The following is a 16,541-nucleotide window of genomic DNA, read 5'->3' as shown; positions in this document are numbered from 1 at the left end:
AATTTGTTGCTGCTTCAATAACTGCTGGAACTGTAAATGCTGCTGCTGCTGCAGGTCAAATGAAAGCGCATCAAATTGGTAACGCAGTACGCACAAGTGGAAGGCATACACATACAAATATATATTTTTACAGACTGTATTGGTAACTGTAGGCATGTCGTATGGCCAGGTGTTGTTCCACCAGCACACGCTCCAGCACAGCCCTGCCGGCAACATAGATTGTTGCAATTTAAAACTGACATTCATTTCAATTTATGTAGATTGTTGAATTCGTTATGCTTTTTGTAGTTACATATATATTTTTACCTGGTTGAATATTGGCGCACTGAACGAGCCGAAATAAAATGTTCGAAAAAGTTACCGTAAATGGGTTAGTGTTAAAATCAATGTAAATACTCGAACTTTTAAGTAGAACGGGTTTTTCATGGAACGATAGTTTTTGCCACACTCAGTAGTCGATTGGCAGAGCAGAAAATAAAATGAAAATGCGGTTGATTTCTTTTTTAAAGAGTTCAGCTTTATCTTTGATTGTAAATTTGCAGTTGAAGCCACTTTTTCTATAGCAAAACTTTAGGTGTTTACAAATAAGCTTATAGAGAGCAAATATTTCAAGTTTTTAACTGGAGATCACTGTATAAGTTCCCTTTTTTATATTTTTTATACGAAATATTGCTACTTTGTTGCCTTTTACTATTGCTAAGCATCTTTTTAACGTTGCGCCTAAATGTAGGCAACATAATTTGACAATGCCTACCTTTAGGGTGCTTTAAATGATATTAAAATTATTTTTATTTACAATTGCTATCAATTGCGAAGTAATTTCTGAATTTTCCCAAATTTTGATAGTTTCTTTAGATTGTTAAATTTAGACTTCCTATTCAGTAGGGTATAAAGCCTCATGAAAATTTGATTTTCTTTAACTGGAAGTAAATTAAACCCGAATTGGAAGATGGTACAATACTTTCTTATACTTCAAGTGACGATTTTTTCAAGATTTTGTACTTTGTGATGTGACTTTGCTCTATATTAAGCATTGACCATAGACGGACACTTCATTAAAAAAATTAAGTATTGACTTTATATTACTCTGCTGCTATTATTGTCCTCTTAACTAATTCGCCTCCTTCCGTTGTTTAGAAATGCTTTAAATGTCATTCCCATTCCGTTTCAATAAATAAAATCTCCGTGTTGTCTTTTTGGGCCCTCAAATAAATAACAAAAAAAAAAATAAGCAATTAAAACAGTACAGTACACTACAGTACCAAATTATAACTACCATATTTTACGCCAAAAAAGTATAAAGCATAAAATTACCACAAACAGCCACAGATAACAGTTAAAAGACTGTCTAGCGCCTGTAGCGCGCAAAATAAATTAAATATATAAAATATGCCTTGCGGGTCTGTCGGTCTATTTACCTGCAGCACTCTGCTTGTGGGCGACTGTAATTACCGGAATGCAATGCAAATTGCACACAGCGAACACACCTACACACTCAGTGGTGAAATTACTCGAGTTTATCAGTGCGTTGCATTTACATTTACCGTTATCGCGAAATTTGCATTTTGCAGGCGTTGTCGTCTGCTGACATTGCCGATAAAAAGTCAACTCAGCCGTGACGACGCTTGAAGTCACCACCGCCGCCGTGCGCCTTAAGATAGGCAACAAAAGTAGCGGCGCACAGCTACAAGCGGTTATAAAGTGACACACTCATACATGCTCATTGTAGTTAAATGAGTACAGTAAGTCATTGTTATTGTTATTTTATCCATACACTCGCAATTAAATCAGCTAATGAGTGCTGTTGTGTGGGTGTATGTGTGTGCATGCATATTCATTTTTGATTGCAGCGACAAAGGCGTTGTTGCATGAACTGCCGCAATTGGCAAACGGCAAACAGCAATCTGTGTATCAACTTGCGCTGAATTAATTTTACAACAACAAATAACCGTTCTTTGTATTGTTTTTACAACAACATAAATATCCTTTTTGGAAAAGTAGTTCTGTTTGAATTACTTGCCGCATATTGATTTATGAGTTTTTGCCGCTCGCGCCCACTAATTTGCATATGCACACAATTGGCCACACTTTCATATATATTCCCTCTCTCTTACATTTATATATGTATATTTATATATGTAAAGTATATTTACTTGCCTGTTTTTGCATGTCATTCTCTACATATCAACTGTCAATCGTGAAATTTAATTTAATAAAAAATTATTGTACTATGCGGCTTGTTATCATTGCCGCCAATGCATACACATACTCTCACTTTTACCGCATACAAATATATTTTTATGCATATATATATTTGCATTTATGTACATACATATGGTAAACACAATACCAGACGCCTTAAATGCATTTTCGACGTGCTATTTATGCCGCTTGCTGGGCTGTTCGTATTCCATGAAATTTGTTTTTTGTTTTTATTGTTGTTTCTGAGATATTTTTTTTTGTTTTTGGTTTATCGGCTCAATGTTTTCATTTTACTCTCGCAACATGTTGCAAAGAGAGTAATATAGTTTTGCTCACATAACGGTTGTAATTGACTCCCAACTAAGTTTTTTGTACATATCTCGTAAACTACAAAGCTATATCAAGGAAACTTTCCAGAGTCGTTTCTTTTAGGCACTACCTTATGCAGTCCAAAAATGGAGGAAATCGGTATATAACCACGCCCACCTCCCATACAAAGATTATGTTTAAAAGTACTAAAAATTCTTTAAATCAGTAAGGGAAAACGCTAGATACCTTAAAATTCATTATAAAGAAGATACCGAAGAGCTGCATTGAAATCGGTAAACAAAATTTGGCTCCGCCCATTTATGGGTCAATAACCATATCTCCGAAACTACTCGACCAATTTCAATTGGAAATTCGGTTCATAACATATTTCTTGCATTCCAATAATATGCTGTGAAAATAGGCCAAATCGGTTCACAACCACGCCTACTTCCCATATACCAGAACTTTGAAGTCGATCTGAATCGTGTACTTTACAATATATAAAGTAAGTACTAGTGAAGATATCGGAAGAGAACTTTGCAAACATACTGCATTTAAAGAGTGACATTGTCCTTCCAAAAATCGTCTAAATCGGTCCATTTGTTTTCAAGACCCTATATATCGAATATGAGGCCCTCAGTGCTTCTAACAAATTTTTTACTGAAAATATATGTAAATCTCTCAGATATTTTAAAGAAATTCAGAGGGAATATGTTTCTTCTAATAATATGTCCCCGTGCCAAAAATGAGTGAAATCAATGATCAAACTTTTAAACTTTCAATGGACTTTATACCATATATATTACGAATATGTGAGTAAAATTCTATATTATATTATTGAAATTAAATAAAAACATTGCGTGAGTATAACATCTTTGGTAACAACCGAACTTGGCACTTCCTTACTTGTTATTGAAGTTTTTTTTATTTTACTTTTTGCATGATTTTTGGTTTATCCGCTGAATGTTTTCATTTTATAATTATTTTTTATGCTTTGTTAGTTCGCCTGTTTCAGCTGTCACTTTGGATGGCCACAACTTGGTTATTCATCAGCCGTCAGTCGGTTAATGGTTTAACATGTTTATATGAAAATATATATGTAAATAAGTATTAAAAAAAAGTATTATATAAACAGCTGGAAATCTACATACATATATGTACGTATATATCAATGTACATACATATATATCCGTCAGCGTATGTGTATGTCTGCTTGTGTTTGTTGTCATATGTTGCACGCCATTCTTTTGCATCATTCTGTTTATGCTGCTGCACTTGTCAATGTAATATAATTATAATTCTTTTGCAACTTTTTTGTAGACATCACATGTGTATATATATATATATTTGCATCAGCAATTGCGCTTCAATGTTGCAAATAGCGTGTGACAGCTTGCGTGTTAATACAAATAGAGTGAATGTTATTGAGTTGCGTTGTGGATTGGGATATGTATCACACATTTTATACACATAAATATGTAATTAAGTGGGTGTTGATTTCGATAAAAATTGTGTGAAGTATGAAGTTGTGAAGTAATTTTGTAAAAAAATTATATTGAATCAGGAGATGGATAAAGTGGGTTCAGTTGCAACTGAAATAATTTTTATAATTTTTTTTCCTTACAATCGGGCACTGGGTATAATAATTAGTAATACGTTTTTTTTATATTTTCCAACCCTAATGACTGCGTTGTTACTTTTATGCTGTTTTCAGCAATACAAAAATTTAATTTTCCAATAAATTATGTACTGCTGAATTTATGTTAGAAGTCACATTCTGAAGATGCTCGATAATGTTCTAAGTTCCTTTTCAAATAAAATCTTAATATAACGTTGTAAATTTTCAAAAAGTTTGCAGAAAGAATTTTGTTATAGTCTACAGGGTTATATAGAACATATAAACAAGTTTCACAAATTCTCGGTTTGACCAAGAGAGACCCAATTGTCTCAAAAAAAATTTAATCGTAACCTAAAATCTCTGAATATTCTGTAAAGTTTGGTCTGTCATCTCATAACCTTTTCGCACAGAAGTTAATTGATCAATTAACCGGTCTTTGCTCAATTAAAACGCTTATTTAAATCGATTTACCATACAAAGGAAATATAATATTTTACTACATCTTTAATCGAATACAAATCAAGTTGAAAGAGACATACAGTTCTATGAGTTGTTGCTCACGCTGTAAATATGACTGTGTTAATTGATAAAATAGCAATCAGCTGATGAAAAAGAAATGTACAACAGCTGCTCGTTAATGGAGTAGCCGGCTGTGCGAAAAGCAAAAACTGGTTTCTTAATCTTTATGTACTTAATTTATTAGGCTGTGCGAAAAGACTATAAAAAACATTTAAAGTTTCTATTATCATATATTTTAAGTAATTTTCAAAACCTAAATATGATTAAATTATATAGAAATCCAGTTTTGGGGACTTAGTAAACTATTTTCAAAATATTTTATTTTAAAACCAAAAGCACTTAAGCCTCTATTTGTATATTTGAATATTCCAAAATCCACTTCTATTACACTTCTGCAGCTCATCAAATACTACTTCTGAGCCTCGTGGGGTGATGAGGCAAAAGTGGCGAAGCAAGCAACAGCGCATCACTAAAAGTGTGCTGATAAAAATGAGCGCAAATAAAATCAACTTCCTCGGAACAACTTTTCCATTTAAAGCCACTTCGCATACACCTTAACTCTGGCCCGCAGGTGCTTTTGTGCTGCTGAGCCGCTAACAGCGCAACGCTGAGATAACAAATCGTTGCACCACCGCTGCTTTAACTTTATGGTTGCAGCGCTTAAGCCGCCGCCACTGTGGTGTACAAATTGCAAAAACAAAATGCTGCAGGGGAAATAAGCAAGCGATTCTTTATTTCTTATATATTTTTTGTTTTTCGTTTATTTATCTTTTTCTCTGCGTTTGAGTTGGAGAAAAGGTAATTTCGCTTCGAAGTGAGCGGAGATTAGTTTCTACTACTATGAAGCGAAGAAGCACTATGGTTGCCATGCAATCTGTGCGGAAGTTAGTTGTAGAAGCTGCAATGGTGGCGTGAATTTAATTTGAGCGCAAGAGTGTAGCTGCTGGTGTGCACACAAGGCTTCCACAAAACTAGTTGCTTCTGAATTTTTGTTTTGATTGCACTGCTTTAGCTGCAGTGCAAGTTTTTATGAGTACTCTATTGATTTTTAAGATCAGTGTGGCATTCTTATTAACTCACCATCATTATTAGAAACGAATGCTGTAATTGAATATATTTTTTACTCTTTTGAAAAATGTATGGATTTTGTCAAATTAGCTTTAATTTAATGCAAATATTAAATTTTTACCAAAAAAAACAATTATTACAAATTTTTTCTTGGTTGGCAATCATATTCACATACATTTTTAAGTCAGTTGGCAACCCTATTCTTACAAAAAATTATTTAAAATAGTACTATTAACCTATGTTGGCACAATTTCCTATAAATATATATTTTATTTGAGTAAATTTTTTTAGTCAGTTGGCAACCATATTTAACATATATTTAGAATAAAGTCATAATACACAAAAAAAGTGTTATTTTTTATTATTGGTTTTTAAATACTTTAACTCTTATTTTTTCAGATTTTTCTGTTTATTTGTTTATAACTGTACTGTTGAATTACCTTACTTGTAATTTTACATGTTTAACATTTGTATTATTTTGTAAAATTTAATTACCCACACTCGCATTACATTTTTTTTGTAAATTTTCCGGCTAATTGCAATTGATTGTTCGCGAATTAAGCTTTCAACTTCCGTCATAATTGTTGAAACAAGTAAATAGAATGCCACAACATGCCGCGACGCACACACAACACCTTCATTTAATGCAGACACGCATGTCACTCATACGCCATGTACAACCGCCAACCGCGTAACGCATACTACATGTATTACAATAAATTAATTATAAATTAGCTGCTCTGTCGATTGAGTTTATGCTTTCTTAATGATTTATTAATAAGCGATGAGCGTGACATGACAGAAAAGTATGCGCACAGACACACAAGTACTCATATCTCACAAATGCATGCTTGTGGGTGGCAACAGGTCACGTAATCGAGCTCAATTACTTCTGCACAAGCATGCTCCCATCTATTGATATCAGCAAATAAATAAATCGAATTATCTTGTGGAATACATAGTAAAAATACATGTGTGTGTGTGTGTGTGGCATAAACAATTTGAATGCCACTGTAGTGATAACAATGTGTAGCACTTAAACCGCAGATATGCTCTGATAATAACCGTATTAGCGGTGGTTTATTGGTGTTACAGCTAACGGATATGCGTATTTGTTGCCTTCCTGCATGTTGTAACAGCAGCTTAACCTTCAGTGGTAATGAATAAAGCCGTCAAGAGTTGTATGGGTTTGAGTTGATTGTTTGTTTGAAATGCGAAATTAATTGAATTTGCAAATTAATCGAATTTGCCGCGCATAACATGCGCACACAACGACACGTACATTCATGTGCAACTATATATCATTAATGTGTTTGTAATAAAAGCAACATTGAGTGAAAAGTCAGTATCGATAAGAACAAGCTTAGTGAATAATGCTCTCTTTAATTTATTTTAATATTTATTTTCAATTTACAATTTAATTATTGAATAATTAAATTAAATTTTAAAACTGAATTCTTAATTCTTAATTCTTAAATCTTAAATCTTAAATCTTAAATCTTAAATCTTAAATCATAAATCTTAAATCTTAAATCTTAAATCTTAAATCTTAAATCTTAAATCTTAAATCTTAAATCTTAAATCTTAAATCTTAAATCTTAAATCTTAAATCTTAAATCTTAAATCTTAAATCTTAAATCTTAAATCTTAAATCTTAAATCTTAAATCTTAAATCTTAAATCTTAAATCTTAAATCTTAAATCTTAAATCTTAAATCTTAAATCTTAAATCTTAAATCTTAAATCTTAAATCTTAAATCTTAAATCTTAAATCTTAAATCTTAAATCTTAAATCTTAAATCTTAAATCTTAAATCTTAAATCTTAAATCTTAAATCTTAAATCTTAAATCTTAAATCTTAAATCTTAAATCTTAAATCTTAAATCTTAAATCTTAAATCTTAAATCTTAAATCTTAAATCTTAAATCTTAAATCTTAAATCTTAAATCTTAAATCTTAAATCTTAAATCTTAAATCTTAAATCTTAAATCTTAAATCTTAAATCTTAAATCTTAAATCTTAAATCTTAAATCTTAAATCTTAAATCTTAAATCTTAAATCTTAAATCTTAAATCTTAAATCTTAAATCTTAAATCTTAAATCTTAAATCTTAAATCTTAAATCTTAAATCTTAAATCTTAAATCTTAAATCTTAAATCTTAAATCTTAAATCTTAAATCTTATATCTTATATCTTATATCTTAAATCTTATATCTTAAATCTTAAATCTTATATCTTATATCTTATATCTTATATCTTATATCTTAAATCTTTATTCTAATTTAAATTGCTATTCATTTCTCATTATTTATAATTGTATCTTTTATTTTATTATCTATCTTCAAACTCAGGGTTATTTATGAGGAGTTGAGAACAGTTTTTATGAACTATATATTTTTTAATTACTCTTTTTTACTCTCAGTCAACCCTTATATAGTCATTCAAGCATGTAGTTGTACCTGTAAAATTCCCCCCCGTAAAATACTTGTCTCACTAAACGCCGCGCCCTTCACCTCTCAACTAACTTACTCACTCAGCATACGAAAATGAGTGCCAGTCAAGCGTGCACTGCCGCACAGCATATTTACATACCGTATACACAGGTAGATGTGTATGTATCTATGGTAAGTGCATGTGGCTGCTAGGCAAAGTCAACAAGGACATTTTCGAGTATTTGCCGAGAATTTAAAATGTAAATTTTGTACCGTTTTACCGCCAACGCCACTCATTTACCAAGTAGTATTTGCGTTGTAGACGTAGGCGCTTCATGTTGTTGACTCTTTACCAGCCGCCAACACAGATACTACCATCATTACCATAGACAGTGTAGCACACACGCATATACTTGAAATGTGCAGTCGCAGTCCTTGCAACTGTGTTGCAACTACTTAACTGCGCACTTACACACACTCGTATTTGCATGCAATATTGCTTGTGGACACTTTTTAAATTGTTTATAATTGTGACGTGCAGCTGAAACTCGCTACAAAATTCACTACTCTTCTGCGGTTGTAGTGCGCGTATCTTCACAGTCGAAAATTTTAATTGCACAACTTTTGGCCACAAAATATTCGCCTCTGCTTGGCGGCCCGTGTGGCAGGAAATTGATAGTAATTAGTTGCAGTTTTCTTATTTGCGGTTGGCTTAAAAATCACAGTTGCTTCAGCGAAAGTGTGTCAACCTAATTTAACTTTGCTTCTCCATTTCGCTTAGTCTTCTTCTCACTCTTTGCCCGAAAGGAAGTGCTCAAGAAAGAGTTTCAATGCGTTTTTTTTTTGCGGTTTGCATTAAAATAGTTGTAAATGAGTTTTTGTATGGCATTTTAATGGGTAATTGCTATGGGCGTGGCACTGTAGTGTGGACTATTAAAGAATGGCGTAACTTGTGTAATATTTCATGTGCAAATTTGTCTACAAAATTTATTGTTTTACTTTTGATAAGCATTAAGGGTAAGTGTTGAAGGAATGGCATATATTTGTAATAAAATATATAGGTATATATCAGTTTTAAAATCATTAGATTGACACGAGATTATGAAAAAAAGACCAAAAGCACTTGCAAACCGATATATGTATGTTTACTCTAAGCCTCAAAGCAGAACTTTTCTCTCAGACTGGTTAGAAGAGGTATGTATGAAATACTGGGATCTATGGTAAAATCACTCCCCAGAGGAGTAAATATCTCCCTAATAATGTGAGTGAGAGCCGTTTTTCTTACGGAGGGGCTGTATATCCTTTTTCCAGGAGGCATAAATGAGTTTTGAGATTATTTAAGTTTAGTTTAGTCTTTTTTGTATGAAATTTATAATTATTGTGTACTCTCATAAAGTCTTATGTGCTTTGATAAAGCTAACTCTTAAGTGCCGTTCATGATACCTCAGTTATTATCTTCTTTAAGGGGTTACACCACCCTGAACGCATGATAATCGGATGGTTTTTTAAGAAATTTTGACAAAACTATTTGAGGTAGGACTTCTTAACATTTATTGCTAATTTAATACATATCTTAAGCTTTATATATATAAAAAAATAGTTTCCAGTTAAAAATGGCAGAGATATAAGCATTTGCGTGGATCAATTTTTCCGGCGCACTCCTTGGTGGTGTATATGATTTTTGTCTGAAAGAAGTAAAGCAATAGTTTTCTTAAAAAGTGATACATTTTGAACAGAGTTGCATAGTCGTTAAAAAAAAACCCTTAAAAACGTCGATCTGTGGAAAATCTATTTAGGAATATGCATTCATTTTAATTTTCAACTGAATCGGTTGAATAGTTTTTGAGTTATCGTGTACACGGTCTCGAAAATGAGGTTTAGAGGAAAACGCAAATGAAGAAACACTGTACTCTCGGCGCGTTCCTAACGCTCTGACTTCTAATGATCATAATTAATTATTGAGGCATCTCAAAATACTCGTTGAAATATAGACTTTGAATATAAGCAAAAAAAATATTTTTGTTTTTTGTATTTTTTTTTATTTGTTGTTTTTTTGTATTTAGTTAAATATTTTCCAATGGAGGTGGCTTTAGATATTCAGTGTGAGACAACATGTGCCTATAACGGACTCTTGTCTTTGGGAGATATTAGGTTAGGTTTGGTTAGGTTAAGGGGTAGATCTCCGCAAATGCAGAGAATCTCACTGATTTCGACCATACATTGTAACACCCGTAAAAACTCCTAACGGATTACTATGATCCTTATATTGCGACGAAGCGCTTGGGCTCAATAATAAGGTTTGGAAGATATTAAAAGTAGTATCTTTTACAGTAATCTAGATCCTCGGATAAATTAAAGAACATGGAATTAATTTCTAACAGCTATCAATTATCAGAAAATAAAAGACTTCAACGAAGGCTCCCGTGTTATCTAGAACTACATTTTTATTATATAATTCTTTAAAAATAAAGTATCTTTAGTAAATTTTGATAATATCATATTGCTTTTGTTGAGTTATCATGTTCTGGAAAGTGAAAATGAACTTAGATATGTTGAAGCTTTAAATTCTGTATCTAATTTATGTTGCAGACATTCTTATTACCACATTTCTACATATTATTTAAATTAACTGCAACACAAAGCAACATACCATGTATACAACAACTACATATTTGTACTCCAAGCAAATCAAAATATGTCTACAAGGTATAACAACGCTACATGCGCCGACATGCTTAACATTTATACATGCTTGTTCACAGATATCTACTTATATTTACATTATTACAAACAAATGTAGATAAACATATATTTGAATATACTTCTACGCCTAAGTGGAGACGCCTTTGCCAAATAATCAGCCAGCGAGCATGGCTTTAAGTGCGCCGACAAGCGTCAGATTTGATGGCAAATAAAAGCAAATAAAAAGTTCACACATGTGAAGATACAAATTGAAATTTGTAAAATGAAATTTCAAATTCAAAGGCAAACATATACACATAACGGTATATTTGTATATACAAGCATATGTAAAGATCTAAGTAGGTACTTCAAAGTAAGCATGCTTTCAACAGCGAAATGACACCGACTTGGCGTGTCAGCTTTGATTTCACGACTTATTCATTTATTCGCAAGTACACAACACAGTTACAAACCAAACAACAACGAACATCTCAACAACAACAAGTACTTGCTAGTGTTTTTGCTTTTTGCAAAGCTTGTTCTTCAGCCGTGTCTTTTTGCCATTGCGCTTGAGTGTGTTTATAAAATTCGCAACGATTTAATTAGCGCAGCGTGTTGAAAGTCTGTCGGCAAAGCGGCGCTTGTTGTTTTCTATGTGAAATTAGCGCCGCCTTCACCGGGTTTCTTGTATCTCTTGCGTGTCTTTTGTGTTTCTTTTGCATATTTTAAATTAGCATCCTTTCCTCCTTTCATTAGGTTTTCGTGTGTTTTTTGGCATCGTCTTGTTGCTCGTTTGTTTTCATGTCGTAGTTGTTTACGCCCTTTGCATTGTAAATTACAGACTGTCTTCTGCGCTGTATGTGTTTTGTTATTGCTCTTTAATTTAATTTTGACTTCGGTGAATGGCGGGCAGCCATCCATGCTTGTGTACGCAATTAAAGACTCACATATAGTATTTTTTATAAATGTTGGTTTGGAAATTTAATTTGAAGAGGTGTGGGAATTGCTGGTTTTATTTTATAAAATTTATAGCCATTTCATTATATATTTTATGTATATCAAAAAGTTTAAATTAGTAAGATGATTGAAAAATATATTTATACACAATATTTATAAATAATCATTTAAAAAAAACTGGCAATACTAATAAAAAATAACTTTCCTTTCTTTGCAGGTAAATGTTACAAAAATATTCAGAAGTTGATGCCAAAAGTCTATATAAAATTCTCTTGGTGATCTCTTAAATTGAAAGTGAGTAAGAAATCGACTTATATATTACATTAAAAACTGCAAACCCATTTTTCAAATGCGATGAAATTTCATCAAGTTAAGACAATATTGTTGCCATAAATTTAAAATTTATATCATTTGGACTTTAAACCATCATTCATTTGGTTATGAGTCTCTACAGTATACTCTGCTGGTTTTATAAAAAATCAGTTGTATTAAATGGTATTAAGAATTCTCAATATAATCCACCAGGCTGCTTGAAAGATTCACAAAATAATGAATCTGTATATTTCGTAATCAACCTTAACGATTGTGGTACTTAGTAAATATCGCCATACGAAGTAACTATTCGAATTAAGGGCTGGGAGCCCTAAAAATGAGGTTTTTCAAACATTTTTTCTGAGAGAACTTCTAAATTTATTTTTCTAAGTATTTATATACAGATTATGGTAACTTTAAAGTGGATTGAATATTTTTTTATTTATAAAAATAACTGATTTTGATGCGGTTTCAGCAGATCTGCAGAAACCAATCCCAAAAAAACCGATTTTCAGTGACCATATCTCTGAAGTGGATCATCTAAAATAAAAAAATCAAAACGATTTCGTTAAAGGTATGTATAATCATGAAATTAATCGAAGGAATACACAAAACAATTTTTTTTTTGACAAAATGGCGGTTTCAACAAAAAAAAAAAATTTTATAATTTTGGTCTTAAATTGTTTATAAAAAATTATTTTAATCGATAATAAAAAAGGCTTCGTTGAAGTACAAGAAAATATAGTTCAGAAACCTGTGTAAAACTTTGAGACTAATCGGTTCGTACATTTCCGAGAAATCTTGATTACCCACTTTCAAAATGCTTGTTAATCGATTTTTGAAAATTCTTACTAGATGTAATCTATTAAAATTCTGACTCCATTCCATCTTTTGTTCTAGTTTCTGACCAGCCAACGTTTTTAATGGCGGCCGAATTTTAATCAGTTAGATATACCGTTTGTTATACACTACTGAAATAAGGCCCATCTAAATTTTCAGTACATATTACGATTTTAACGGAGACTAACTTCGATAAACGAAGAAATTACATTTCAAACTTACGTTCAATGTCAAGAAAAAATCGGTTTATTTCAATACCCAGCTAAAAAGTCGATTTTGCCATATGATAACATGGGACGAGGAGGGGAAGCCCCTGCTACTTTCTAAGACAAACTGCCCAAAACTATCCGCCTAATTTTATCCGTCCAATACTTCCGCAGAGTGACCTCTTCACCTAGTATAAATTCACTTTCGTCAATGATCTCCTCTACGACTAACAATCCCGAATTCCGCTTGCCACTATATAATAAATTTTATATAAAGAATTTTTTTCTTTTTCCGGCTACAAACCTTATTAAATTGATCCATATATCTTTATACATAAAATTCTTCTGTATCTCACTGAGGTCCTCCTAAACGGCTGGACCGATTTGAATGAAATATTTTGTGTGTTTCAGTTAAATTGTTGTCCAATTTAAATAGAGCATTTAATTAATTTTATATTAAAAATGTTTTTGATGTTTTATATTCGCCAAAAATAGATGGCGCCATTCTTACTGTATAGAAACCACCTAAATGTATACTTATAAAATTGTTTATAATTGGTTTGCTTTGAAGGTTTTGTAATTGGATGTTGCTATCGTCGGTGTAACAAATTTTAAATTCAATTATACATAGGTATATATATTTCAATATTATCATGTGGGTCATTTCATACATTATTTAATACTCTAATAGCTTGAAATATCATACAGGACAACGTCTGTTGTGTCCGCTAGTCGTCCTAAATATTTCTCTCTCAATCAATGTTTACCGTCTTATCAAAAATTATATTAAATTTCTGTATCCGTTTGGTTAACAGATTTGATATTTGATATTTTCTTCTATACGTTAGCCATTGCAAGCATCCTTAAAGCCGGCTTTAGTGAAATGTAATACAGCAGAATAGCCTAAAAGTCCACTTCTATATCTAATGTTCCATACCACTATCTGATAATATTTCTCTATCATTTCGAACTTTCTTATCTATAGTTAGAAGATGACCAAAGGGTTTTATAAATATTAATGGTTAGTGCTAGCGCAGTAATGTTCTAAAAAATGCTTTGCTTCGTAGTTCTAGGTTTCATACCAAAATATTTTCTCAATAACCTTCTAGAACCACTACTATCTAGACCAGGTATATTTTTAGACACCAAGGTCTAAACAAATCTAACCTCAAATAAATTTCTACAGCGATATTTTTCATTAGAAGCAATTTTTTAATAACAATTTTATCAACTCACTTGAAAACATAGAAGCGCCGCAGCGCATAAATCATAAAACTGCCTTGAAAAAACAGCAAAAACTTCGCAGTAACGCGAAAAATTAATCCACTCTAAATAATTTGAATTATTGCGACAAGCAGAGAAAACTCTGCAACGCTTGCGTGAGCGCGTATATAAGTATGTGTGTGTGTGCGTGTTTTTGTTTGCATGAGTTAGTGAGTATGAGTTGCGAATTGAATTATGGGCAACAGAAGCGATGGAGCGCAAATGATGTGCGATTTCTCATGAATGTGTGTGCGTGTGTGTGTTGGCTTTTTCCATCAAAAACCTATTAAACACCAAAATGGTTGCATTAGCAAAGGGCAAACAGCAAGATAACAATAGCAACAATAGCAAAAACAATGCCGACGCACATAGACATAAATTAGGCATACTTTTGCAGCAAATATGCATGAAGAATGGGCGAGACGGCGGTGAAATTATTGCCAACGCGTTGTAAGTGCACATGTGTGTGTGTGTGTTTGCACAAAATAATCTGCAAATGAATGGCGTCAGCAAAGTGTTTGGACAAAGCGGCCGATGAAATGTGTGCGCCTCATGCGAATGCGAAACGAAGTGCGCAACTAGATACAACACTCTGGCGTTAAAGGAAGCCAGCTTACATACACGTATGTATATGTGTGCGGTTCTAAATGGCAGGCGGCAAGCAAACACTGTTGGCGCTGAAGTTGCGGCACGCAGCGTTTGCCGCAATTTAGATATGCAACATGCACGCCTGCTATGGCGGTGGCGGTCTCTGTGGCGGCGCTGGTGGCGCGCCATGTGGCATGCAACGCGCTCAACGTGTGGTGGCAAGCGACCAAAGGAAGCACACAAGTTGCTTTCTGCAGCAGCTGCGGCATATTTGCATGCAGGAGCTTTCTATGTTGTGCGTGGCTATCTGTCTGCCGCTCCGCGGTGTTTGCCGCAACGCAGCGGCGTAGATATGATTCATAATTTAAAATTTCACAGCGCGGTTGGTGGCGAAGGAAATTTCGTTGGCGCATGGCGTGTCTTCTGGTTGCAGTAAGCTCACTGCTGCGTTTTCACTTATGCCGCGGCGCGCTCTTGTTGAACTATTTTGTACGTAGGTGTGGATTTATGAGTGCTGATTTGTTTTGTGTAACTTCTTTTCTAAATTACATCAAGGAAAACTTTATATTGATGGGCAAAATTAATATTTCTTCCGTATAAAAATTTTTCTCAAAAAAGTTAAAAATAGTATATATTTTTCGAATTAATTTAGGATTCAAATATAATTCCAAAGAAAGCATTATATTTTAAATTTTTCTGACTTCAATTAGCGCTTAAGAAGCCCCAATTTTTTAATGATGATTTTACCCTGATTCCCTGATCATTCTATTAAATTCACTATAAATCTCTTTAACATGGATGATCAAATATTTTTTGTTATAATTATACCAAATTATACTTATTATAATAAGTCAACTACGAAATGAAGTAGTAGCAAAATTTATGTAAGATTTAAGCGTATAAAATATCAAAAGTTTTGTTCCAGGACATACCACAAATAGGACCACTAATAACTTACAAATGTAAGTAACATTGATTCACAATCCTTTAAGGGGTCATACCATATGAGGGTCTGTTTTTAGGGACCTTTTAGACCAGTAAATAGGTAGAGCATCAAATTAATTATCATGTGTTTTAATTATCATCAATTTTTAAGCTATAAATATTATTTAGAACATGAGTTAGAGCGTTCTGAACAATCCTTCCTCGAAAAATGGCCTCGCACTTTCTCTACTCTTCTGGCTGATTGGCTTATGGGAAAGAAACAAAAAATAACAGCATTTTAAACTGTAAGCTTAAATACATGGAACCCACTACGATCATGTGAATATACCAAAAATTGGGGTTTTGGAAGACATTTTGCGTTTTTTAGTATTTTGCTATAAGAATCGAAGTTTTTGGAATTATTAAACAATAATCTAGCGTTCTATGTGTTTACATGTGCTCAATGTACCCTAAAAATTTCAAGTCATTCGCCTCAAGCCGTTCTGAGATATGAAAAAAACTTTCAAAGCTTCTTGCTGCCAGCTGAGCGCTTCAGACAACTCCGTCTTCTTACTGCTGTATCTTTAAAACGATTTGTGAAACTCAAAATCAAGTAAGCAAC

General features: G+C 32.7%; 1 protein-coding gene across 3 annotated transcripts in view; it reads left to right on the top strand.

Moving 5' to 3' along the window:
- LOC105209953 (furin-like protease 2) overlaps positions 1-16,541 on the top strand; it is a 297,953-nt gene that overhangs the window by 115,847 nt on the left and 165,565 nt on the right. The window lies entirely within an intron of this gene.

The sequence above is a fragment of the Zeugodacus cucurbitae genome, chromosome 5, assembly GCF_028554725.1.
Source record: "Zeugodacus cucurbitae isolate PBARC_wt_2022May chromosome 5, idZeuCucr1.2, whole genome shotgun sequence".
NCBI classification, from domain to species: Eukaryota; Metazoa; Arthropoda; class Insecta; order Diptera; family Tephritidae; genus Zeugodacus; species Zeugodacus cucurbitae.
Note: the sequence above shows the minus strand (reverse complement) of the source record. Positions and strands in the feature narration are given on the sequence as shown.